This window comes from Tasmannia lanceolata, unplaced genomic scaffold (genome assembly GCF_043159265.1).
Source record: "Tasmannia lanceolata isolate RefF3 unplaced genomic scaffold, GAP_Taslan_0.1 ptg000044l, whole genome shotgun sequence".
In the NCBI taxonomy this organism is placed as follows: domain Eukaryota; kingdom Viridiplantae; phylum Streptophyta; class Magnoliopsida; order Canellales; family Winteraceae; genus Tasmannia; species Tasmannia lanceolata.
The window spans coordinates 7,293,738-7,320,128 of NW_027518721.1; positions in this window are offsets into that span (position 1 = coordinate 7,293,738).

A 26,391-nucleotide genomic window follows, 5' to 3' on the forward strand; every position below is an offset into this window, starting at 1 on the left:
CCATAACTCTCTAAATTTAACTCGTAATTCATTTAAATTAGTTTCATTTCGAAGGAATCGAAGTGTAGTTTAAAACGAAAGAAACGGAGATGAAAAACTCCAAGTATTTTGAGAGTTATGATGGAAATAGTTAGACTCGTGCTTTGGTTTAGCAATTTACTGACCTACCTCCGATTGATTGACCATAACTCACTCAATTTTACTTGTAATTGATTGAAATTAGTTTCATTTCGAAAGACTCGAAGTGTAGTTTATAACGAAAGAAACGGAGATGAAAAACTCCAAGTATTTTGAGGGTTATGATGGAAATAGTTAGACTCGGGCTTTGGTTTAGCAATTTACTGACCTACCTCCGATTGATTGACCATAACTCACTCAATTTAACTCGTAATTCATTGAAATTAGTTTCATTTCGAAGGAATCGAAGTGTAGTTTAAAACGAAAGAAACGGAGATGAAAAACTCCAACTATTTTGAGAGTTATGATGGAAATAGTTAGACTCGCGCTTTGGTTTAGCAATTTACTGACCTACATCCGATTGATTGACCATAACTCTCTCAATTTAACTCTTAAGTCATTGAAATTAGTTTCATTTCGAAGGAATCGAAGTGTAGTTTAAAACGAAAGAAACGGAGATGAAAAACTCCAAGTATTTTGAGAGTTATGATGGAAATAGTTTGACTCGCGCTTTGGTTTAGCAATTTACTGACCTACCTCCGATTGATTGACCATAACTCTCTCAATTTAACTCTTAACTCATTGAAATTAGTTTCATTTCGAAGGAATCGAAGTGTAGTTTAAAACGAAAGAAACGGAGATGAAAAACTCCAAGTATTTTGAGAGTTATGATGGAAATAGTTAGACTCGCACTTTGGTTTAGCAATTTACTGACCTACCTCCGATTGATTGACCATAACTCTCTAAATTTAACTCTTAATTCATTGAAATTAGTTTCATTTCGAAGGAATCGAAGTGGAGTTTAAAACGAAAGAAACGGAGATGAAAAATTCAAAGTATTTTGAGAGTTATGATAGAAATAGTTAGAATCGCGCTTTGTTTAGCAATTTACTGACCTACCTTCGATTAATTGACCATAACTCTCTCAATTTAACTCTTAATTCTTTGAAATTAGTTTCATTTCGAAGTAATCGAAGTGTAGTTTAAAACGAAAGAAACGGAGATGAAAAACTCCAAGTATTTTGAGAGTTATGATGGAAATAGCTAGACTCGCGCTTTAGTTTAGCAATTTACTGACCTACCTCCGATTGATTGACCATAACTCTCTAAATTTAACTCGTAATTCATTTAAATTAGTTTCATTTCGAAGGAATCGAAGTGTAGTTTAAAACGAAAGAAACGGAGATGAAAAACTCCAAGTATTTTGAGAGTTATGATGGAAATAGTTAGACTCGCGCTTTGGTTTAGCAATTTACTGACCTCCCTCCGATTGATATATCATAAATCACTCAATTTAACTCGTAATTCATTGAAATTAGTTTCATTTCGAAAGAATCGAAGTGTAGTTTAAAACGAAAGAAACGGAGATGAAAAACTCCAAGTATTTTGAGAGTTATAATAGAAATAGTTAGACTCGCGCTTTGGTTTATCAATTTACTGACCTACCTCCGATTGATTGACCATAACTCTCTCAATTTAACTCTTAACTCATTGAAATTAGTTTCATTTCGAAGGAATCGAACTTTAGTTTAAAACGAAAGAAACGAAGATGAAAAACTCCAAGTATTTTGAGAGTTATGATGGAAATAGTTAGACTCGCGCTTTAGTTTAGCAATTTACTGACCTACCTCCGATTGATTGAACATAACTCTCTCAATTTAACTCGTAATTCATTTAAATTAGTTTCATTTCGAAGGAATCGAAGTGTAGTTTAAAACGAAAGAAACGGAGATGAAAAACTCCAAGTATTTTGAGAGTTATGATAGAAATAGTTAGACTCGCGCTTTGGTTTAGCAATTTACTGACCTCCCTCCGATTGATTGACCATAAATCACTCAATTTAACTCGTAATTCATTGAAATTAGTTTTATTTCGAAGGAATCGACGTGTAGTTTAAAACGAAAGAAACGGAGATGAAAAACTCCAAGTATTTTGAGAGTTATGATGGAAATAGTTAGACTCGTGCTTTGGTTTAGCAATTTACTGACCTACCTCCGATTGATTGACCATAAATCAGTCAATTTTACTTGTAATTGATTGAAATTAGTTTCATTTCGAAGGACTCGAAGTGTAGTTTAAAATGAAAGAAACGGAGATGAAAAACTCCAAGTATTTTGAGAGTTATGATGGAAATAGTTAGACTTGGGCTTTGGTTTAGCAATTTACTGACCTACCTCCGATTGATTGACCATAACTCACTCAATTTAACTCGTAATTCATTGAAATTAGTTTCATTTCGAAGGAATCGAAGTGTAGTTTAAAACGAAAGAAACGGAGATGAAAAACTCCAAGTATTTTGAGAGTTATGATGGAAATAGTTAGACTCGCGCTTTGGTTTAGCAATTTACTGACCTACATCCGATTGATTGACCATAACTCTCTCAATTTAACTCTTAAGTCATTGAAATTAGTTTCATTTCGAAGGAATCGAAGTGTAGTTTAAAACGAAAGAAACGGAGATGAAAAACTCCAAGTATTTTGAGAGTTATGATGGAAATAGTTAGACTCGCGCTTTGGTTTAGCAATTTACTGACCTCCCTCCGATTCATTGACCATAACTCACTCAATTTAACTCGTAATTCATTGTAATTAGTTTCATTTCTAAGGAATCGAAGTGTATCTTAAAACAAAAGAAACGGAGATGAAAAACTCCAAGTATTTTGAGAGTTATGATGGAAATAGTTAGACTCGCGCTTTGGTTTAGCAATTTACTGATATACGTACGATTGATTGACCATAACTCTTTCAATTTAACTCTTAACTCATTGAAATTAGTTTCATTTCGAAGGAATCGAAGTGTAGTTTAAAACGAAAGAAACGGAGATGAAAAACTCCAAGTATTTTGAGAGTTATGATGGAAATAGTTAGACTCGCGCTTTGGTTTAGCAATTTACTGACCTACCTCCGATTGATTGACCATAACTCTCTCAATTTAACTCTTAACTCATTGAAATTAGTTTCATTTCGAAGGAATCGAAGTGTAGTTTAAAACGAAAGAAACGGAGATGAAAAACTCCAAGTATTTTGAGAGTTATGATGGAAATAGTTAGACTCGCACTTTGGTTTAGCAATTTACTGACCTACCTCCGATTGATTGACCATAACTCTCTCAATTTAACTCTTAATTCATTGAAATTAGTTTCATTTCGAAGGAATCGAAGTGTAGTTTAAAACGAAAGAAACGGAGATGAAAAATTCCAAGTATTTTGAGAGTTATGATAGAAATAGTTAGAATCGCGCTTTGTTTAGCAATTTACTGACCTACCTATGATTAATTGACCATAACTCTCTTAATTTAACTCTTAACTCATTGAAATTAGTTTCATTTCGAAGTAATTGAAGTGTAGTTTAAAACGAAAGAAACGGAGATGAAAAACTCCAAGTATTTTGAGAGTTATGATGGAAATAGTTAGACTCGCGCTTTAGTTTAGCAATTTACTGACCTACCTACGATTGATTGACCATAACTCTCTCAATTTAACTCTTAATTCATTGAAATTAGTTTCATTTCGAAGGAATCGAAGTGTAGTTTAAAACGAAAGAAACGGAGATGAAAAACTCCAAGTATTTTGAGAGTTATGATGGAAATAGTTAGACTCGCGCTTTAGTTTAGCAATTTACTGACCTACCTCCGATTGATTGACCATAACTCTCTAAATTTAACTCGTAATTCATTTAAATTAGTTTCATTTCGAAGGAATCGATGTGTAGTTTGAAACGAAAGAAACGGAGATGAAAAACTCCAAGTATTTTGAGAGTTATGATGGAAATAGTTAGACTCGCCCTTTGGTTTAGCAATTTACTGACCTCCCTCCGATTGATATATCATAAATCACTCAATTTAACTCGTAATTCATTGAAATTAGTTTCATTTCGAAAGAATCGAAGTGTAGTTTAAAACGAAAGAAACGGAGATGAAAAACTCCAAGTATTTTGAGAGTTATGATAGAAATAGTTAGACTCGCGTTTTGGTTTATCAATTTACTGACCGACCTCCGATTGATTGACCATAACTCTCTCAATTTAACTCTTAACTCATTGAAATTAGTTTCATTTCGAAGGAATCGAACTTTAGTTTAAAACGAAAGAAACGAAGATGAAAAACTCCAAGTATTTTGAGAGTTATGATGGAAATAGTTAGACTCGCGCTTTAGTTTAGCAATTTACTGACCTACCTCCGATTGATTGAACATAACTCTCTCAATTTAACTTGTAATTCATTTAAATTAGTTTCATTTCGAAGGAATCGAAGTGTAGTTTAAAACGAAAGAAACGGAGATGAAAAACTCCAAGTATTTTGAGAGTTATGATAGAAATAGTTAGACTCGCGCTTTGGTTTAGCAATTTACTGACCTCCCTCCGATTGATTGACCATAAATCACTCAATTTAACTCGTAATTCATTGAAATTAGATTTATTTCGAAGGAATCGACGTGTAGTTTAAAACGAAAGAAACGGAGATGAAAAACTCCAAGTATTTTGAGAGTTATGATGGAAATAGTTAGACTCGCGCTTTGGTTTAGCAATTTACCGACGTACCTACGATTGATTGACCATAACTCTCTCAATTTAACTCTTAATTCATTGAAATTAGTTTCATTTCGAAGGAATCGAAGTGTAGTTTAAAACGAAAGAAACGGAGATGAAAAACTCCATGTATTTTGAGAGTTATGATGGAAATAGTTAGACTCGTGCTTTGGTTTAGCAATTTACTGACCTACCTCCGATTGATTGACCATAACTCACTCAATTTTACTTGTAATTGATTGAAATTAGTTTCATTTCGAAGGACTCGAAGTGTAGTTTATAACGAAAGAAACGGAGATGAAAAACTCCAAGTATTTTGAGAGTTATGATGGAAATAGTTAGACTCGGGCTTTGGTTTAGCAATTTACTGACCTACCTCCGATTGATTGACCATAACTCACTCAATTTAACTCGTAATTCATTGAAATTAGTTTCATTTCGAAGGAATCGAAGTGTAGTTTAAAACGAAAGAAACGGAGATGAAAAACTCCAAGTATTTTGAGAGTTATGATGGAAATAGTTAGACTCGCGCTTTGGTTTAGCAATTTACTGACCTACCTCCGATTGATTGACCATAACTCTCTCAATTTAACTCTTAACTCATTGAAATTAGTTTCATTTCGAAGGAATCGAAGTGTAGTTTAAAACGAAAGAAACGGAGATGAAAAACTCCAAGTATTTTGAGAGTTATGATGGAAATAGTTAGACTCGCGCTTAAGTTTAGCAATTTACTAACCTACCTCCGATTGATTGAACATAACTCTCTCAATTTAACTCGTAATTCATTTAAATTAGTTTCATTTCGAAGGAATCGAAGTGTAGTTTAAAACGAAAGAAACGGAGATGAAAAACTCCAAGTATTTTGAGAGTTATGATAGAAATAGTTAGACTCGCGCTTTGGTTTAGCAATTTACTGACCTCCCTCCGATTGATTGACCATAAATCACTCAATTTAACTCGTAATTCATTGAAATTAGTTTCATTTCGAAGGAACCGACGTGTAGTTTAAAACGAAAGAAACGGAGATGAAATACTCCAAGGATTTTGAGAGTTATGATGGAAATAGTTAGACTCGCGCTTTGGTTTAGCAATTTACTGACGTACCTACGATTGATTGACCATAACTCTCTCAATTTAACTCTTAATTCATTGAAATTAGTTTCATTTCGAAGGAATCGAATTGTAGTTTAAAACGAAAGAAACGGAGATGAAAAACTCCAAGTATTTTGAGAGTTATGATGGAAATAGTTAGACTCGTGCTTTGGTGTAGCAATTTACTGACCTACCTCCGATTGATTGACCATAACTCACTCAATTTTACTTGTAATTGATTGAAATTAGTTTCATTTCGAAGGACTCGAAGTGTAGTTTAAAACGAAAGAAACGGAGATGAAAAACTCCAAGTACTTTGAGAGTTATGATGGAAATAGTTAGACTCGGGCTTTGGTTTAGCAATTTACTGACCTACCTCCGATTGATTGACCATAACTCACTCAAGTTAACTCGTAATTCATTGAAATTAGTTTCATTTCGAAGGAATCGAAGTGTAGTTTAAAACGAAAGAAACGGAGATGAAAAACTCCAACTATTTTGAGAGTTATGATGGAAATAGTTAGACTCGCGCTTTGATTTAGCAATTTACTGACCTACATCCGATTGATTGACCATAACTCTCTCAATTTAACTCTTAAGTCATTGAAATTAGTTTCATTTCGAAGGAATCGAAGTGTAGTTTAAAACGAAAGAAACGGAGATGAAAAACTCCAAGTATTTTGAGAGTTATGATGGAAATAGTTAGACTCGCGCTTTGGTTTAGCAATTTACTGACTTACCTCCGATTGATTGACCATAACTCTCTATATTTAACTCGTAATTCATTTAAATTAGTTTCATTTCGAAGGAATCGAAGTGTAGTTTAAAACGAAAGAAACGGAGATGAAATACTCCAAGTATTTTGAGAGTTATGATGGAAATAGTTAGACTCGCGCTTTGTTTTAGCAATTTACTGACCTACCTCCGATTGATTGACCATAACTCTCTCAATTTAAGTCGTAATTCATTTAAATTAGTTTCATTTCGAAGGAATCGAAGTGTAGTTTAAAACGAAAGAAACGGAGATGAAAAACTCCAAGTATTTTGAGAGTTATGATGGAAATAGTTAGACTCGCGCTTTGGTTTAGCAATTTACTGACCTCCCTCCGATTCATTGACCATAACTCACTCAATTTAACTCGTAATTCATTGTAATTAGTTTCATTTCTAAGGAATCGAAGTGTATCTTAAAACGAAAGAAACGGAGATGAAAAACTCCAAGTATTTTGAGAGTTATGATGGAAATAGTTAGACTCGCGCTTTGGTTTAGCAATTTACTGATATACGTACGATTGATTGACCATAACTCTTTCAATTTAACTCTTAACTCATTGAAATTAGTTTCATTTCGAAGGAATCGAAGTGTAGTTTAAAACGAAAGAAACGGAGATGAAAAACTCCAAGTATTTTGAGAGTTATGATGGAAATAGTTAGACTCGCGCTTTGGTTTAGCAATTTACTGACCTACCTCCGATTGATTGACCATAACTCTCTCAATTTAACTCTTAACTCATTGAAATTAGTTTCATTTCGAAGGAATCGAAGTGTAGTTTAAAACGAAAGAAACGGAGATGAAAAACTCCAAGTATTTTGAGAGTTATGATGGAAATAGTTAGACTCGCACTTTGGTTTAGCAATTTACTGACCTACCTCCGATTGATTGACCATAACTCTCTCAATTTAACTCTTAATTCATTGAAATTAGTTTCATTTCGAAGGAATCGAAGTGTAGTTTAAAACGAAAGAAACGGAGATGAAAAATTCCAAGTATTTTGAGAGTTATGATAGAAATAGTTAGAATCGCGCTTTGTTTAGCAATTTACTAACCTACCTCCGATTGATTGAACATAACTCTCTCAATTTAACTCGTAATTCATTTAAATTAGTTTCATTTCGAAGGAATCGAAGTGTAGTTTAAAACGAAAGAAACGGAGATGAAAAACTCCAAGTATTTTGAGAGTTATGATAGAAATAGTTAGACTCGCGCTTTGGTTTAGCAATTTACTGACCTCCCTCCGATTGATTGACCATAAATCACTCAATTTAACTCGTAATTCATTGAAATTAGATTTATTTCGAAGGAATCGACGTGTAGTTTAAAACGAAAGAAACGGAGATGAAAAACTCCAAGTATTTTGAGAGTTATGATGGAAATAGTTAGACTCGCGCTTTGGTTTAGCAATTTACTGACGTACCTACGATTGATTGACCATAACTCTCTCAATTTAACTCTTAATTCATTGAAATTAGTTTCATTTTGAAGGAATCGAAGTGTAGTTTAAAACGAAAGAAACGGAGATGAAAAACTCCAAGTATTTTGAGAGTTATGATGGAAATAGTTAGACTCGGGCTTTGGTTTAGCAATTTACTGACCTACCTCCGATTGATTGAACATAACTCACTCAACTTAACTCGTAATTCATTGAAATTAGTTTCATTTCGAAGGAATCGAAGTGTAGTTTAAAACGAAAGAAACGGAGATGAAAAACTCCAAGTATTTTGAGAGTTATGATGGAAATAGTTAGACTCGCGCTTTGGTTTAGCAATTTACTGACCTACCTCCGATTGATTGACCATAACTCTCTCAATTTAACTCGTAATTCATTTAAATTAGTTTGATATCGAAGGAATCGAAGTGTAGTTTAAAACGAAAGAAACGGAGATGAAAAACTCTAAGTATTTTGAGAGTTATGATGGAAATAGTTAGACTCACGCTTTGGTTTAGCAATTTACTGACCTCCCTCCGATTGATTGACCATAACTCACTCAATTTAACTCGTAATTCATTGAAATTAGTTTCATTTCGAATGAATCGAAGTGTAGTTTAAAACGAAAGAAACGGAGATGAAAAACTCCAAGTATTTTGAGAGTTATGATGGAAATAGTTAGACTCGCGCTTTGGTTTAGCAATTTACTGACCTACCTCCGCTTGATTGACCATAACTCTCTCAATTTAACTCTTAACTCTTTGAAATTAGTTTCATTTCGAAGGAATCGAAGTGTAGTTTAAAACAAAAGAAATGGAGATGAAAAACTCCAAGTATTTTGAGAGTTATGATGGAAATAGTTAGACTCGTGCTTTGGTTTAGCAATTTACTGACCTACCTCCGATTGATTGACCATAACTCTCTCAATTTAACTCTTAATTCATTGAAATTAGTTTCATTTCGAAGGAATCGAAGTGTAGTTTAAAACGAAAGAAACGGAGATGAAAAATTCCAAGTATTTTGAGAGTTATGATAGAAATAGTTAGAATCGCGCTTTGTTTAGCAATTTACTGACCTACCTATGATTAATTGACCATAACTCTCTCAATTTAACTCTTAACTCATTGAAATTAGTTTCATTTCGAAGTAATTGAAGTGTAGTTTAAAACGAAAGAAACGGAGATGAAAAACTCCAAGTATTTTGAGAGTTATGATGGAAATAGTTAGACTCGCGCTTTAGTTTAGCAATTTACTGACCTACCTACGATTGATTGACCATAACTCTCTCAATTTAACTCTTAATTCATTGAAATTAGTTTCATTTCGAAGGAATCGAAGTGTAGTTTAAAACGAAAGAAACGTAGATGAAAAACTCCAAGTATTTTGAGAGTTATGATGGAAATAGTTAGACTCGCGCTTTAGTTTAGCAATTTACTGACCTACCTCCGATTGATTGACCATAACTCTCTAAATTTAACTCGTAATTCATTTAAATTAGTTTCATTTCGAAGGAATCGATGTGTAGTTTGAAACGAAAGAAACGGAGATGAAAAACTCCAAGTATTTTGAGAGTTATGATGGAAATAGTTAGACTCGCCCTTTGGTTTAGCAATTTACTGACCTCCCTCCGATTGATATATCATAAATCACTCAATTTAACTCGTAATTCATTGAAATTAGTTTCATTTCGAAAGAATCGAAGTGTAGTTTAAAACGAAAGAAACGGAGATAAAAAACTCCAAGTATTTTGAGAGTTATGATAGAAATAGTTAGACTCGCGTTTTGGTTTATCAATTTACTGACCGACCTCCGATTGATTGACCATAACTCTCTCAATTTAACTCTTAACTCATTGAAATTAGTTTCATTTCGAAGGAATCGAACTTTAGTTTAAAACGAAAGAAACGAAGATGAAAAACTCCAAGTATTTTGAGAGTTATGATGGAAATAGTTAGACTCGCGCTTTAGTTTAGCAATTTACTGACCTACCTCCGATTGATTGAACATAACTCTCTCAATTTAACTTGTAATTCATTTAAATTAGTTTCATTTCGAAGGAATCGAAGTGTAGTTTAAAACGAAAGAAACGGAGATGAAAAACTCCAAGTATTTTGAGAGTTATGATAGAAATAGTTAGACTCGCGCTTTGGTTTAGCAATTTACTGACCTCCCTCCGATTGATTGACCATAAATCACTCAATTTAACTCGTAATTCATTGAAATTAGATTTATTTCGAAGGAATCGACGTGTAGTTTAAAACGAAAGAAACGGAGATGAAAAACTCCAAGTATTTTGAGAGTTATGATGGAAATAGTTAGACTCGCGCTTTGGTTTAGCAATTTACCGACGTACCTACGATTGATTGACCATAACTCTCTCAATTTAACTCTTAATTCATTGAAATTAGTTTCATTTCGAAGGAATCGAAGTGTAGTTTAAAACGAAAGAAACGGAGATGAAAAACTCCATGTATTTTGAGAGTTATGATGGAAATAGTTAGACTCGTGCTTTGGTTTAGCAATTTACTGACCTACCTCCGATTGATTGACCATAACTCACTCAATTTTACTTGTAATTGATTGAAATTAGTTTCATTTCGAAGGACTCGAAGTGTAGTTTATAACGAAAGAAACGGAGATGAAAAACTCCAAGTATTTTGAGAGTTATGATGGAAATAGTTAGACTCGGGCTTTGGTTTAGCAATTTACTGACCTACCTCCGATTGATTGACCATAACTCAATCAATTTAACTCGTAATTCATTGAAATTAGTTTCATTTCGAAGGAATCGAAGTGTAGTTTAAAACGAAAGAAACGGAGATGAAAAACTCCAAGTATTTTGAGAGTTATGATGGAAATAGTTAGACTCGCGCTTTGGTTTAGCAATTTACTGACCTACCTCCGATTGATTGACCATAACTCTCTCAATTTAACTCTTAACTCATTGAAATTAGTTTCATTTCGAAGGAATCGAAGTGTAGTTTAAAACGAAAGAAACGGAGATGAAAAACTCCAAGTATTTTGAGAGTTATGATGGAAATAGTTAGACTCGCGCTTAAGTTTAGCAATTTACTAACCTACCTCCGATTGATTGAACATAACTCTCTCAATTTAACTCGTAATTCATTTAAATTAGTTTCATTTCGAAGGAATCGAAGTGTAGTTTAAAACGAAAGAAACGGAGATGAAAAACTCCAAGTATTTTGATAGTTATGATAGAAATAGTTAGACTCGCGCTTTGGTTTAGCAATTTACTGACCTCCCTCCGATTGATTGACCATAAATCACTCAATTTAACTCGTAATTCATTGAAATTAGTTTCATTTCGAAGGAACCGACGTGTAGTTTAAAACGAAAGAAACGGAGATGAAATACTCCAAGGATTTTGAGAGTTATGATGGAAATAGTTAGACTCGCGCTTTGGTTTAGCAATTTACTGACGTACCTACGATTGATTGACCATAACTCTCTCAATTTAACTCTTAATTCATTGAAATTAGTTTCATTTCAAAGGAATCGAATTGTAGTTTAAAACGAAAGAAACGGAGATGAAAAACTCCAAGTATTTTGAGAGTTATGATGGAAATAGTTAGACTCGTGCTTTGGTGTAGCAATTTACTGACCTACCTCCGATTGATTGACCATAACTCACTCAATTTTACTTGTAATTGATTGAAATTAGTTTCATTTCGAAGGACTCGAAGTGTAGTTTAAAACGAAAGAAACGGAGATGAAAAACTCCAAGTACTTTGAGAGTTATGATGGAAATAGTTAGACTCGGGCTTTGGTTTAGCAATTTACTGACCTACCTCCGATTGATTGACCATAACTCACTCAAGTTAACTCGTAATTCATTGAAATTAGTTTCATTTCGAAGGAATCGAAGTGTAGTTTAAAACGAAAGAAACGGAGATGAAAAACTCCAACTATTTTGAGAGTTATGATGGAAATAGTTAGACTCGCGCTTTGATTTAGCAATTTACTGACCTACATCCGATTGATTGACCATAACTCTCTCAATTTAACTCTTAAGTCATTGAAATTAGTTTCATTTCGAAGGAATCGAAGTGTAGTTTAAAACGAAAGAAACGGAGATGAAAAACTCCAAGTATTTTGAGAGTTATGATGGAAATAGTTAGACTCGCGCTTTGGTTTAGCAATTTACTGACTTACCTCCGATTGATTGACCATAACTCTCTATATTTAACTCGTAATTCATTTAAATTAGTTTCATTTCGAAGGAATCGAAGTGTAGTTTAAAACGAAAGAAACGGAGATGAAATACTCCAAGTATTTTGAGAGTTATGATGGAAATAGTTAGACTCGCGCTTTGTTTTAGCAATTTACTGACCTACCTCCGATTGATTGACCATAACTCTCTCAATTTAAGTCGTAATTCATTTAAATTAGTTTCATTTCGAAGGAATCGAAGTGTAGTTTAAAACGAAAGAAACGGAGATGAAAAACTCCAAGTATTTTGAGAGTTATGATGGAAATAGTTAGACTCGCGCTTTGGTTTAGCAATTTACTGACCTCCCTCCGATTCATTGACCATAACTCACTCAATTTAACTCGTAATTCATTGTAATTAGTTTCATTTCTAAGGAATCGAAGTGTATCTTAAAACGAAAGAAACGGAGATGAAAAACTCCAAGTATTTTGAGAGTTATGATGGAAATAGTTAGACTCGCGCTTTGGTTTAGCAATTTACTGATATACGTACGATTGATTGACCATAACTCTTTCAATTTAACTCTTAACTCATTGAAATTAGTTTCATTTCGAAGGAATCGAAGTGTAGTTTAAAACGAAAGAAACGGAGATGAAAAACTCCAAGTATTTTGAGAGTTATGATGGAAATAGTTAGACTCGCGCTTTGGTTTAGCAATTTACTGACCTACCTCCGATTGATTGACCATAACTCTCTCAATTTAACTCTTAACTCATTGAAATTAGTTTCATTTCGAAGGAATCGAAGTGTAGTTTAAAACGAAAGAAACGGAGATGAAAAACTCCAAGTATTTTGAGAGTTATGATGGAAATAGTTAGACTCGCACTTTGGTTTAGCAATTTACTGACCTACCTCCGATTGATTGACCATAACTCTCTCAATTTAACTCTTAATTCATTGAAATTAGTTTCATTTCGAAGGAATCGAAGTGTAGTTTAAAACGAAAGAAACGGAGATGAAAAATTCCAAGTATTTTGAGAGTTATGATAGAAATAGTTAGAATCGCGCTTTGTTTAGCAATTTACTAACCTACCTCCGATTGATTGAACATAACTCTCTCAATTTAACTCGTAATTCATTTAAATTAGTTTCATTTCGAAGGAATCGAAGTGTAGTTTAAAACGAAAGAAACGGAGATGAAAAACTCCAAGTATTTTGAGAGTTATGATAGAAATAGTTAGACTCGCGCTTTGGTTTAGCAATTTACTGACCTCCCTCCGATTGATTGACCATAAATCACTCAATTTAACTCGTAATTCATTGAAATTAGATTTATTTCGAAGGAATCGACGTGTAGTTTAAAACGAAAGAAACGGAGATGAAAAACTCCAAGTATTTTGAGAGTTATGATGGAAATAGTTAGACTCGCGCTTTGGTTTAGCAATTTACTGACGTACCTACGATTGATTGACCATAACTCTCTCAATTTAACTCTTAATTCATTGAAATTAGTTTCATTTCGAAGGAATCGAAGTGTAGTTTAAAACGAAAGAAACGGAGATGAAAAACTCCAAGTATTTTGAGAGTTATGATGGAAATAGTTAGACTCGGGCTTTGGTTTAGCAATTTACTGACCTACCTCCGATTGATTGAACATAACTCACTCAACTTAACTCGTAATTCATTGAAATTAGTTTCATTTCGAAGGAATCGAAGTGTAGTTTAAAACGAAAGAAACGGAGATGAAAAACTCCAAGTATTTTGAGAGTTATGATGGAAATAGTTAGACTCGCGCTTTGGTTTAGCAATTTACTGACCTACCTCCGATTGATTGACCATAACTCTCTCAATTTAACTCGTAATTCATTTAAATTAGTTTGATATCGAAGGAATCGAAGTGTAGTTTAAAACAAAAGAAACGGAGATGAAAAACTCTAAGTATTTTGAGAGTTATGATGGAAATAGTTAGACTCACGCTTTGGTTTAGCAATTTACTGACCTCCCTCCGATTGATTGACCATAACTCACTCAATTTAACTCGTAATTCATTGAAATTAGTTTCATTTCGAATGAATCGAAGTGTAGTTTAAAACGAAAGAAACGGAGATGAAAAACTCCAAGTATTTTGAGAGTTATGATGGAAATAGTTAGACTCGCGCTTTGGTTTAGCAATTTACTGACCTACCTCCGCTTGATTGACCATAACTCTCTCAATTTAACTCTTAACTCTTTGAAATTAGTTTCATTTCGAAGGAATCGAAGTGTAGTTTAAAACAAAAGAAATGGAGATGAAAAACTCCAAGTATTTTGAGAGTTATGATGGAAATAGTTAGACTCGTGCTTTGGTTTAGCAATTTACTGACCTACCTCCGATTGATTGACCATAACTCTCTCAATTTAACTCGTAATTCATTTAAATTAGTTTCATTTCGAAGGAATCGAAGTGTAGTTTAAAACGAAAGAAACGGAGATGAAAAACTCCAAGTATTTTGAGAGTTATGATGGAAATAGTTAGACTCGCGCTTTAGTTTAGCAATTTACTGACCTCCCTTCGATTGATTGACCATAACTCACTCAATTTAACTCGTAATTCATTGAAATTAGTTTCATTTCGAAGGAATCGAAGTGTAGTTTAAAACGAAAGAAACGGAGATGAAAAACTCCAAGTATTTTGAGAGTTATGATGGAAATAGTTAGACTCGCGCTTTGGTTTAGCAATTTACTGACTTACCTCCGATTGATTGACCATAACTCTCTCAATTTAACTCTTAATTCATTGAAATTAGTTTCATTTCGAAGGAATCGAAGTGTAGTTTAAAACGAAAGAAACGGAGATGAAAAACTACAAGTATTTTGAGAGTTATGATGGAAATAGTTAGACTCGCGCTTTGGTTTAGCAATTTATTGACCTACCTCCGATTGATTGACCATAACTTTCTCAATTTAACTCTTAACTCATTGAAATTAGTTTCATTTCGAAGGAATCGAAGTGTAGTTTAAAACGAAAGAAACGGAGATGAAAAACTCCAAGTATTTTGAGAGTTATGATGGAAATAGTTAGACTCGCGCTTTGGTTTAACAATTTACTGACCTCTCTCCGATTGATTGACCATAAATCACTCAATTTAACTCGTAATTCATTGAAATTAGTTTCATTTCGAAGAAATCGAAGTGTAGTTTAAAACGAAAGAAAACGGAGAAGAAAAACTCCAAGTATTTTGAGAGTTATGATGGAAATAGTTAGACTCGCGCTTTGGTTTAGCAATTTACTGACCTACCTCCGATTGATTGATCATAACTCTCTCAATTTAACTCTTAATTCATTGAAATTAGTTTCATTTCGAAGGAATCGAAGTGTAGTTTAAAACGAAAGAAACGGAAATGAAAAACTCCAAGTATTTTGAGAGTTATTATGGAAATAGTTAGACTCGCGCTTTGTTTTGCAATTTACTGACCTACCTCCGATTAATTGACCATAAATCACTCAATTTAACTCGTAATTAATTGAAATTAGTTTCATTTCGAAGGAATCGAAGTTTAGTTTAAAACGAAAGAAACGGAGATGAAAAACTCCAAGTATTTTGAGAGTTATGATGGAAATAGTTAGACTCGCGCTTTAGTTTAGCAATTTACTGACCTCCCTCCGATTGATTGACCATAACTCACTCAATTTAACTCGTAATTCATTGAAATTAGTTTCAATTCGAAGGAATCGAAGTGAAGTTTAAAACGAAAGAAACGGAGATGAAAAACTCCAAGTATTTTGAGAGTTATGATGGAAATAGTTAGACTCGCGCTTTAGTTTAGCAATTTACTGACCTACCTCCGATTGATTGACCATAACTCTCTAAATTTAACTCGTAATTCATTTAAATTAGTTTCATTTCGAAGGAATCGAAGTGTAGTTTGAAACGAAAGAAACGGAGATGAAAAACTCCAAGTATTTTGAGAGTTATGATGGAAATAGTTAGACTCGCGCTTTGGTTTAGCAATTTACTGACCTACCTCCGATTCATTGACCATAACTCACTCAATTTAACTCGTAATTCATTGTAATTAGTTTCATTTCTAAGGAATCGAAGTGTATCTTAAAACGAAAGAAACGGAGATGAAAAACTCCAAGTATTTTGAGAGTTATGATGGAAATAGTTAGACTCGCGCTTTGGTTTAGCAATTTACTGATATACGTACGATTGATTGACCATAACTCTTTCAATTTAACTCTTAACTCATTGAAATTAGTTTCATTTCGAAGGAATCGAAGTGTAGTTTAAAACGAAAGAAACGGAGATGAAAAACTCCAAGTATTTTGAGAGTTATGATGGAAATAGTTAGACTCGCGCTTTGGTTTAGCAATTTACTGACCTACCTCCGATTGATTGACCATAACTCTCTCAATTTAACTCTTAACTCATTGAAATTAGTTTCATTTCGAAGGAATCGAAGTGTAGTTTAAAACGAAAGAAACGGAGATGAAAAACTCCAAGTATTTTGAGAGTTATGATGGAAATAGTTAGACTCGCACTTTGGTTTAGCAATTTACTGACCTACCTCCGATTGATTGACCATAACTCTCTCAATTTAACTCTTAATTCATTGAAATTAGTTTCATTTCGAAGGAATCGAAGTGTAGTTTAAAACGAAAGAAACGGAGATGAAAAATTCCAAGTATTTTGAGAGTTATGATAGAAATAGTTAGAATCGCGCTTTGTTTAGCAATTTACTAACCTACCTCCGATTGATTGAACATAACTCTCTCAATTTAACTCGTAATTCATTTAAATTAGTTTCATTTCGAAGGAATCGAAGTGTAGTTTAAAACGAAAGAAACGGAGATGAAAAACTCCAAGTATTTTGAGAGTTATGATAGAAATAGTTAGACTCGCGCTTTGGTTTAGCAATTTACTGACCTCCCTCCGATTGATTGACCATAAATCACTCAATTTAACTCGTAATTCATTGAAATTAGATTTATTTCGAAGGAATCGACGTGTAGTTTAAAACGAAAGAAACGGAGATGAAAAACTCCAAGTATTTTGAGAGTTATGATGGAAATAGTTAGACTCGCGCTTTGGTTTAGCAATTTACTGACGTACCTACGATTGATTGACCATAACTCTCTCAATTTAACTCTTAATTCATTGAAATTAGTTTCATTTCGAAGGAATCGAAGTGTAGTTTAAAACGAAAGAAACGGAGATGAAAAACTCCAAGTATTTTGAGAGTTATGATGGAAATAGTTAGACTCGGGCTTTGGTTTAGCAATTTACTGACCTACCTCCGATTGATTGAACATAACTCACTCAACTTAACTCGTAATTCATTGAAATTAGTTTCATTTCGAAGGAATCGAAGTGTAGTTTAAAACGAAAGAAACGGAGATGAAAAACTCCAAGTATTTTGAGAGTTATGATGGAAATAGTTAGACTCGCGCTTTGGTTTAGCAATTTACTGACCTACCTCCGATTGATTGACCATAACTCTCTCAATTTAACTCGTAATTCATTTAAATTAGTTTGATATCGAAGGAATCGAAGTGTAGTTTAAAACGAAAGAAACGGAGATGAAAAACTCTAAGTATTTTTAGAGTTATGATGGAAATAGTTAGACTCACGCTTTGGTTTAGCAATTTACTGACCTCCCTCCGATTGATTGACCATAACTCACTCAATTTAACTCGTAATTCATTGAAATTAGTTTCATTTCGAATGAATCGAAGTGTAGTTTAAAACGAAAGAAACGGAGATGAAAAACTCCAAGTATTTTGAGAGTTATGATGGAAATAGTTAGACTCGCGCTTTGGTTTAGCAATTTACTGACCTACCTCCGCTTGATTGACCATAACTCTCTCAATTTAACTCTTAACTCTTTGAAATTAGTTTCATTTCGAAGGAATCGAAGTGTAGTTTAAAACAAAAGAAATGGAGATGAAAAACTCCAAGTATTTTGAGAGTTATGATGGAAATAGTTAGACTCGTGCTTTGGTTTAGCAATTTACTGACCTACCTCCGATTGATTGACCATAACTCTCTCAATTTAACTCGTAATTCATTTAAATTAGTTTCATTTCGAAGGAATCGAAGTGTAGTTTAAAACGAAAGAAACGGAGATGAAAAACTCCAAGTATTTTGAGAGTTATGATGGAAATAGTTAGACTCGCGCTTTAGTTTAGCAATTTACTGACCTCCCTTCGATTGATTGACCATAACTCACTCAATTTAACTCGTAATTCATTGAAATTAGTTTCATTTCGAAGGAATCGAAGTGTAGTTTAAAACGAAAGAAACGGAGATGAAAAACTCCAAGTATTTTGAGAGTTATGATGGAAATAGTTAGACTCGCGCTTTGGTTTAGCAATTTACTGACTTACCTCCGATTGATTGACCATAACTCTCTCAATTTAACTCTTAATTCATTGAAATTAGTTTCATTTCGAAGGAATCGAAGTGTAGTTTAAAACGAAAGAAACGGAGATGAAAAACTACAAGTATTTTGAGAGTTATGATGGAAATAGTTAGACTCGCGCTTTGGTTTAGCAATTTATTGACCTACCTCCGATTGATTGACCATAACTTTCTCAATTTAACTCTTAACTCATTGAAATTAGTTTCATTTCGAAGGAATCGAAGTGTAGTTTAAAACGAAAGAAACGGAGATGAAAAACTCCAAGTATTTTGAGAGTTATGATGGAAATAGTTAGACTCGCGCTTTGGTTTAACAATTTACTGACCTCTCTCCGATTGATTGACCATAAATCACTCAATTTAACTCGTAATTCATTGAAATTAGTTTCATTTCGAAGAAATCGAAGTGTAGTTTAAAACGAAAGAAACGGAGAAGAAAAACTCCAAGTATTTTGAGAGTTATGATGGAAATAGTTAGACTCGCGCTTTGGTTTAGCAATTTACTGACCTACCTCCGATTGATTGATCATAACTCTCTCAATTTAACTCTTAATTCATTGAAATTAGTTTCATTTCGAAGGAATCGAAGAGTAGTTTAAAACGAAAGAAACGGAAATGAAAAACTCCAAGTATTTTGAGAGTTATTATGGAAATAGTTAGACTCGCGCTTTGTTTTGCAATTTACTGACCTACCTCCGATTAATTGACCATAAATCACTCAATTTAACTCGTAATTAATTGAAATTAGTTTCATTTCGAAGGAATCGAAGTTTAGTTTAAAACGAAAGAAACGGAGATGAAAAACTCCAAGTATTTTGAGAGTTATGATGGAAATAGTTAGACTCGCGCTTTAGTTTAGCAATTTACTGACCTCCCTCCGATTGATTGACCATAACTCACTCAATTTAACTCGTAATTCATTGAAATTAGTTTCAATTCGAAGGAATCGAAGTGAAGTTTAAAACGAAAGAAACGGAGATGAAAAACTCCAAGTATTTTGAGAGTTATGATGGAAATAGTTAGACTCGCGCTTTAGTTTAGCAATTTACTGACCTACCTCCGATTGATTGACCATAACTCTCTAAATTTAACTCGTAATTCATTTAAATTAGTTTCATTTCGAAGGAATCGAAGTGTAGTTTGAAACGAAAGAAACGGAGATGAAAAACTCCAAGTATTTTGAGAGTTATGATGGAAATAGTTAGACTCGCGCTTTGGTTTAGCAATTTACTGACCTACCTCCGATTGATTGACCATAACTCTCTCAATTTAACTCTTAATTCATTGAAATTAGTTTCATTTCGAAGGAATCGAAGTGTAGTTTAAAACGAAAGAAACGGAGATGAAAAACTACAAGTATTTTGAGAGTTATTATGGAAATAGTTAGACTCGCGCTTTGGTTTAGCAATTTATTGACCTACCTCCGATTGATTGACCATAACTTTCTCAATTTAACTCTTAACTCATTGAAATTAGTTTCATTTCGAAGGAATCGAAGTGTAGTTTAAAACGAAAGAAACGGAGATGAAAAACTCCAAGTATTTTGAGAGTTATGATGGAAATAGTTAGACTCGCGCTTTGGTTTAACAATTTACTGACCTCCCTCCGATTGATTGACCATAAATCACTCAATTTAACTCGTAATTCATTGAAATTAGTTTCATTTCGAAGGAATCGAAGTGTAGTTTAAAACGAAAGAAACGGAGATGAAAAACTCCAAGTATTTTGAGAGTTATGATGGAAATAGTTAGACTCGCGCTTTGGTTTAGCAATTTACTGACCTACCTCCGATTGATTGATCATAACTCTCTCAATTTAACTCTTAATTCATTGAAATTAGTTTCATTTCGAAGGAATCGAAGTGTAGTTTAAAACGAAAGAAACGGAGATGAAAAACTCCAAGTATTTTGAGAGTTATTATGGAAATAGTTAGACTCGCGCTTTGGTTTAGCAATTTACTGACCTACCTCCGATTAATTGACCATAAATCACTCAATTTAACTCGTAATTAATTGAAATTAGTTTCATTTCGAAGGAATCGAAGTTTAGTTTAAAACGAAAGAAACGGAGATGAAAAACTCCAAGTATTTTGAGAGTTATGATGGAAATAGTTAGACTCGCGCTTTAGTTTAGCAATTTACTGACCTCCCTCCGATTGATTGACCATAACTCACTCAATTTAACTCGTAATTCATTGAAATTAGTTTCATTTCGAAGGAATCGAAGTGTAGTTTAAAACGAAAGAAACGGAGATGAAAAACTCCAAGTATTTTGAGAGTTATGATGGAAATAGTTAGACTCGCGCTTTGGTTTAGCAATTTACTGACTTACCTCCGATTGATTGACCATAACTCTCTCAATTTAACTCTTAATTCATTGAAATTAGTTTCATTTCGAAGGAATCGAAGTGTAGTTTAAAACGAAAGAAACGGAGATGAAAAACTACAAGTATTTTGAGAGTTATGATGGAAATAGTTAGACTCGCGCTTTGGTTTAGCAATTTATTGACCTACCTCCGATTGATTGACCATAACTTTCTCAATTTAACTCTTAACTCATTGAAATTAGTTTCATTTCGAAGGAATCGAAGTGTAGTTTAAAACGAAAGAAACGGAGATGAAAAACTCCAAGTATTTTGAGAGTTATGATAGAAATAGTTAGACTCGCGCTTTGGTTTATCAATTTACTGACCTACCTCCGATTGATTGACCATAACTCTCTAAATTTAACTCTTAACTCATTGAAATTAGTTTCATTTCGAAGGAATCGAACTTTAGTTTAAAACGAAAGAAACGAAGATGAAAAACTCCAAGTATTTTGAGAGTTATGATGGAAATAGTTAGACTCGCGCTTAAGTTTAGCAATTTACTAACCTACCTCCGATTGATTGAACATAACTCTCTCAATTTAACTCGTAATTCATTTAAATTAGTTTCATTTCGAAGGAATCGAAGTGTAGTTTAAAACGAAAGAAACGGAGATGAAAAACTCCAAGTATTTTGAGAGTTATGATAGAAATAGTTAGACTCGCGCTTTGGTTTAGCAATTTACTGACCTCCCTCCGATTGATTGACCATAAATCACTCAATTTAACTCGTAATTCATTGAAATTAGTTTCATTTCGAAGGAACCGACGTGTAGTTTAAAACGAAAGAAACGGAGATGAAATACTCCAAGGATTTTGAGAGTTATGATGGAAATAATTAGACTCGCGCTTTGGTTTAGCAATTTACTGACGTACCTACGATTGATTGACCATAACTCTCTCAATTTAACTCTTAATTCATTGAAATTAGTTTCATTTCGAAGGAATCGAATTGTAGTTTAAAACGAAAGAAACGGAGATGAAAAACTCCAAGTATTTTGAGAGTTATGATAGAAATAGTTAGACTCGCGCTTTGGTTTATCAATTTACTGACCTACCTCCGATTGATTGACCATAACTCTCTAAATTTAACTCTTAACTCATTGAAATTAGTTTCATTTCGAAGGAATCGAACTTTAGTTTAAAACGAAAGAAACGGAGATGAAAAACTCCAAGTATTTTGAGAGTTATGATGGAAATAGTTAGACTCGCGCTTTGGTTTAGCAATTTACTGACTTACCTCCGATTGATTGACCATAACTCTCTCAATTTAACTCTTAATTCATTGAAATTAGTTTCATTTCGAAGGAATCGAAGTGTAGTTTAAAACGAAAGAAACGGAGATGAAAAACTACAAGTATTTTGAGAGTTATGATGGAAATAGTTAGACTCGCGCTTTGGTTTAGCAATTTATTGACCTACCTCCGATTGATTGACCATAACTTTCTCAATTTAACTCTTAACTCATTGAAATTAGTTTCATTTCGAAGGAATCGAAGTGTAGTTTAAAACGAAAGAAACGGAGATGAAAAACTCCAAGTATTTTGAGAGTTATGATAGAAATAGTTAGACTCGCGCTTTGGTTTATCAATTTACTGACCTACCTCCGATTGATTGACCATAACTCTCTAAATTTAACTCTTAACTCATTGAAATTAGTTTCATTTCGAAGGAATCGAACTTTAGTTTAAAACGAAAGAAACGAAGATGAAAAACTCCAAGTATTTCGAGAGTTATGATGGAAATAGTTAGACTCGCGCTTAAGTTTAGCAATTTACTAACCTACCTCCGATTGATTGAACATAACTCTCTCAATTTAACTCGTAATTCATTTAAATTAGTTTCATTTCGAAGGAATCGAAGTGTAGTTTAAAACGAAAGAAACGGAGATGAAAAACTCCAAGTATTTTGAGAGTTATGATAGAAATAGTTAGACTCGCGCTTTGGTTTAGCAATTTACTGACCTCCCTCCGATTGATTGACCATAAATCACTCAATTTAACTCGTAATTCATTGAAATTAGTTTCATTTCGAAGGAACCGACGTGTAGTTTAAAACGAAAGAAACGGAGATGAAATACTCCAAGGATTTTGAGAGTTATGATGGAAATAGTTAGACTCGCGCTTTGGTTTAGCAATTTACTGACGTACCTACGATTGATTGACCATAACTCTCTCAATTTAACTCTTAATTCATTGAAATTAGTTTCATTTCGAAGGAATCGAATTGTAGTTTAAAACGAAAGAAACGGAGATGAAAAACTCCAAGTATTTTGAGAGTTATGATGGAAATAGTTAGACTCGTGCTTTGGTGTAGCAATTTACTGACCTACCTCCGATTGATTGACCATAACTCACTCAATTTTACTTGTAATTGATTGAAATTAGTTTCATTTCGAAGGACTCGAAGTGTAGTTTAAAACGAAAGAAACGGAGATGAAAAACTCCAAGTACTTTGAGAGTTATGATGGAAATAGTTAGACTCGGGCTTTGGTTTAGCAATTTACTGACCTACCTCCGATTGATTGACCATAACTCACTCAATTTAACTCGTAATTCATTGAAATTAGTTTCATTTCGAAGGAATCGAAGTGTAGTTTAAAACGAAAGAAACGGAGATGAAAAACTCCAACTATTTTGAGAGTTATGATGGAAATAGTTAGACTCGCGCTTTGATTTAGCAATTTACTGACCTACATCCGATTGATTGACCATAACTCTCTCAATTTAACTCTTAAGTCATTGAAATTAGTTTCATTTCGAAGGAATCGAAGTGTAGTTTAAAACGAAAGAAACGGAGATGAAAAACTCCAAGTATTTTGAGAGTTATGATGGAAATAGTTAGACTCGCGCTTTGGTTTAGCAATTTACTGACGTACCTCCGATTGATTGACCATAACTCTCTATATTTAACTCGTAATTCATTTAAATTAGTTTCATTTCGAAGGAATCGAAGTGTAGTTTAAAACGAAAGAAACGGAGATGAAATACTCCAAGTATTTTGAGAGTTATGATGGAAATAGTTAGACTCGCGCTTTGTTTTAGCAATTTACTGACCTACCTCCGATTGATTGACCATAACTCTCTCAATTTAAGTCGTAATTCATTTAAATTAGTTTCATTTCGAAGGAATCGAAGTGTAGTTTAAAACGAAAGAAACGGAGATGAAAAACTCCAAGTATTTTGAGAGTTATGATGGAAATAGTTAGACTCGCGCTTTGGTTTAGCAATTTACTGACCTCCCTCCGATTCATTGACCATAACTCACTCAATTTAACTCGTAATTCATTGTAATTAGTTTCATTTCTAAGGAATCGAAGTGTATCTTAAAACGAAAGAAACGGAGATGAAAAACTCCAAGTATTTTGAGAGTTATGATGGAAATAGTTAGACTCGCGCTTTGGTTTAGCAATTTACTGATCTACGTACGATTGATTGACCATAACTCTTTCAATTTAACTCTTAACTCATTGAAATTAGTTTCATTTCGAAGGAATCGAAGTGTAGTTTAAAACGAAAGAAACGGAGATGAAAAACTCCAAATATTTTGAGAGTTATGATGGAAATAGTTAGACTCGCGCTTTGGTTTAGCAATTTACTGACCTACCTCCGATTGATTGACCATAACTCTCTCAATTTAACTCTTAACTCATTGAAATTAGTTTCATTTCGAAGGAATCGAAGTGTAGTTTAAAACGAAAGAAACGGAGATGAAAAACTCCAAGTATTTTGAGAGTTATGATGGAAATAGTTAGACTCGCACTTTGGTTTAGCAATTTACTGACCTACCTCCGATTGATTGACCATAACTCTCTCAATTTAACTCTTAATTCATTGAAATTAGTTTCATTTCGAAGGAATCGAAGTGTAGTTTAAAACGAAAGAAACGGAGATGAAAAATTCCAAGTATTTTGAGAGTTATGATAGAAATAGTTAGAATCGCGCTTTGTTTAGCAATTTACTGACATACCTTCGATTAATTGACCATAACTATCTCAATTTAACTCTTAACTCATTGAAATTAGTTTCATTTCGAAGTAATCGAAGTGTAGTTTAAAACGAAAGAAACGGAGATGAAAAACTCCAAGTATTTTGAGAGTTATGATGGAAATAGTTAGACTCGCGCTTTAGTTTAGCAATTTACTGACCTACCTACGATTGATTGACCATAACTCTCTCAATTTAACTCTTAATTCATTGAAATTAGTTTCATTTCGAAGGAATCGAAGTGTAGTTTAAAACGAAAGAAACGGAGATGAAAAACTCCAAGTATTTTGAGAGTTATGATGGAAATAGTTAGACTCGCGCTTTAGTTTAGCAATTTACTGACCTACCTCCGATTGATTAACCATAACTCTCTAAATTTAACTCGTAATTCATTTAAATTAGTTTCATTTCGAAGGAATCGAAGTGTAGTTTAAAACGAAAGAAACGGAGATGAAAAACTCCAAGTATTTTGAGAGTTATGATGGGAATAGTTAGACTCGTGCTTTGGTTTAGCAATTTACTGACCTACCTCCGATTGATTGACCATAACTCACTCAATTTTACTTGTAATTGATTGAAATTAGTTTCATTTCGAAAGACTCGAAGTGTAGTTTATAACGAAAGAAACGGAGATGAAAAACTCCAAGTATTTTGAGAGTTATGATGGAAATAGTTAGACTCGGGCTTTGGTTTAGCAATTTACTGACCTACCTCCGATTGATTGACCATAACTCACTCAATTTAACTCGTAATTCATTGAAATTAGTTTCATTTCGAAGGAATCGAAGTGTAGTTTAAAACGAAAGAAACGGAGATGAAAAACTCCAACTATTTTGAGAGTTATGATGGAAATAGTTAGACTCGCGCTTTGGTTTAGCAATTTACTGACCTACATCCGATTGATTGACCATAACTCTCTCAATTTAACTCTTAAGTCATTGAAATTAGTTTCATTTCGAAGGAATCGAAGTGTAGTTTAAAACGAAAGAAACGGAGATGAAAAACTCCAAGTATTTTGAGAGTTATGATGGAAATAGTTTGACTCGCGCTTTGGTTTAGCAATTTACTGACCTACCTCCGATTGATTGACCATAACTCTCTCAATTTAACTCTTAACTCATTGAAATTAGTTTCATTTCGAAGGAATCGAAGTGTAGTTTAAAACGAAAGAAACGGAGATGAAAAACTCCAAGTATTTTGAGAGTTATGATGGAAATAGTTAGACTCGCACTTTGGTTTAGCAATTTACTGACCTACCTCCGATTGATTGACCATAACTCTCTAAATTTAACTCTTAATTCATTGAAATTAGTTTCATTTCGAAGGAATCGAAGTGGAGTTTAAAACGAAAGAAACAGAGATGAAAAATTCAAAGTATTTTGAGAGTTATGATAGAAATAGTTAGAATCGCGCTTTGTTTAGCAATTTACTGACCTACCTTCGATTAATTGACCATAACTCT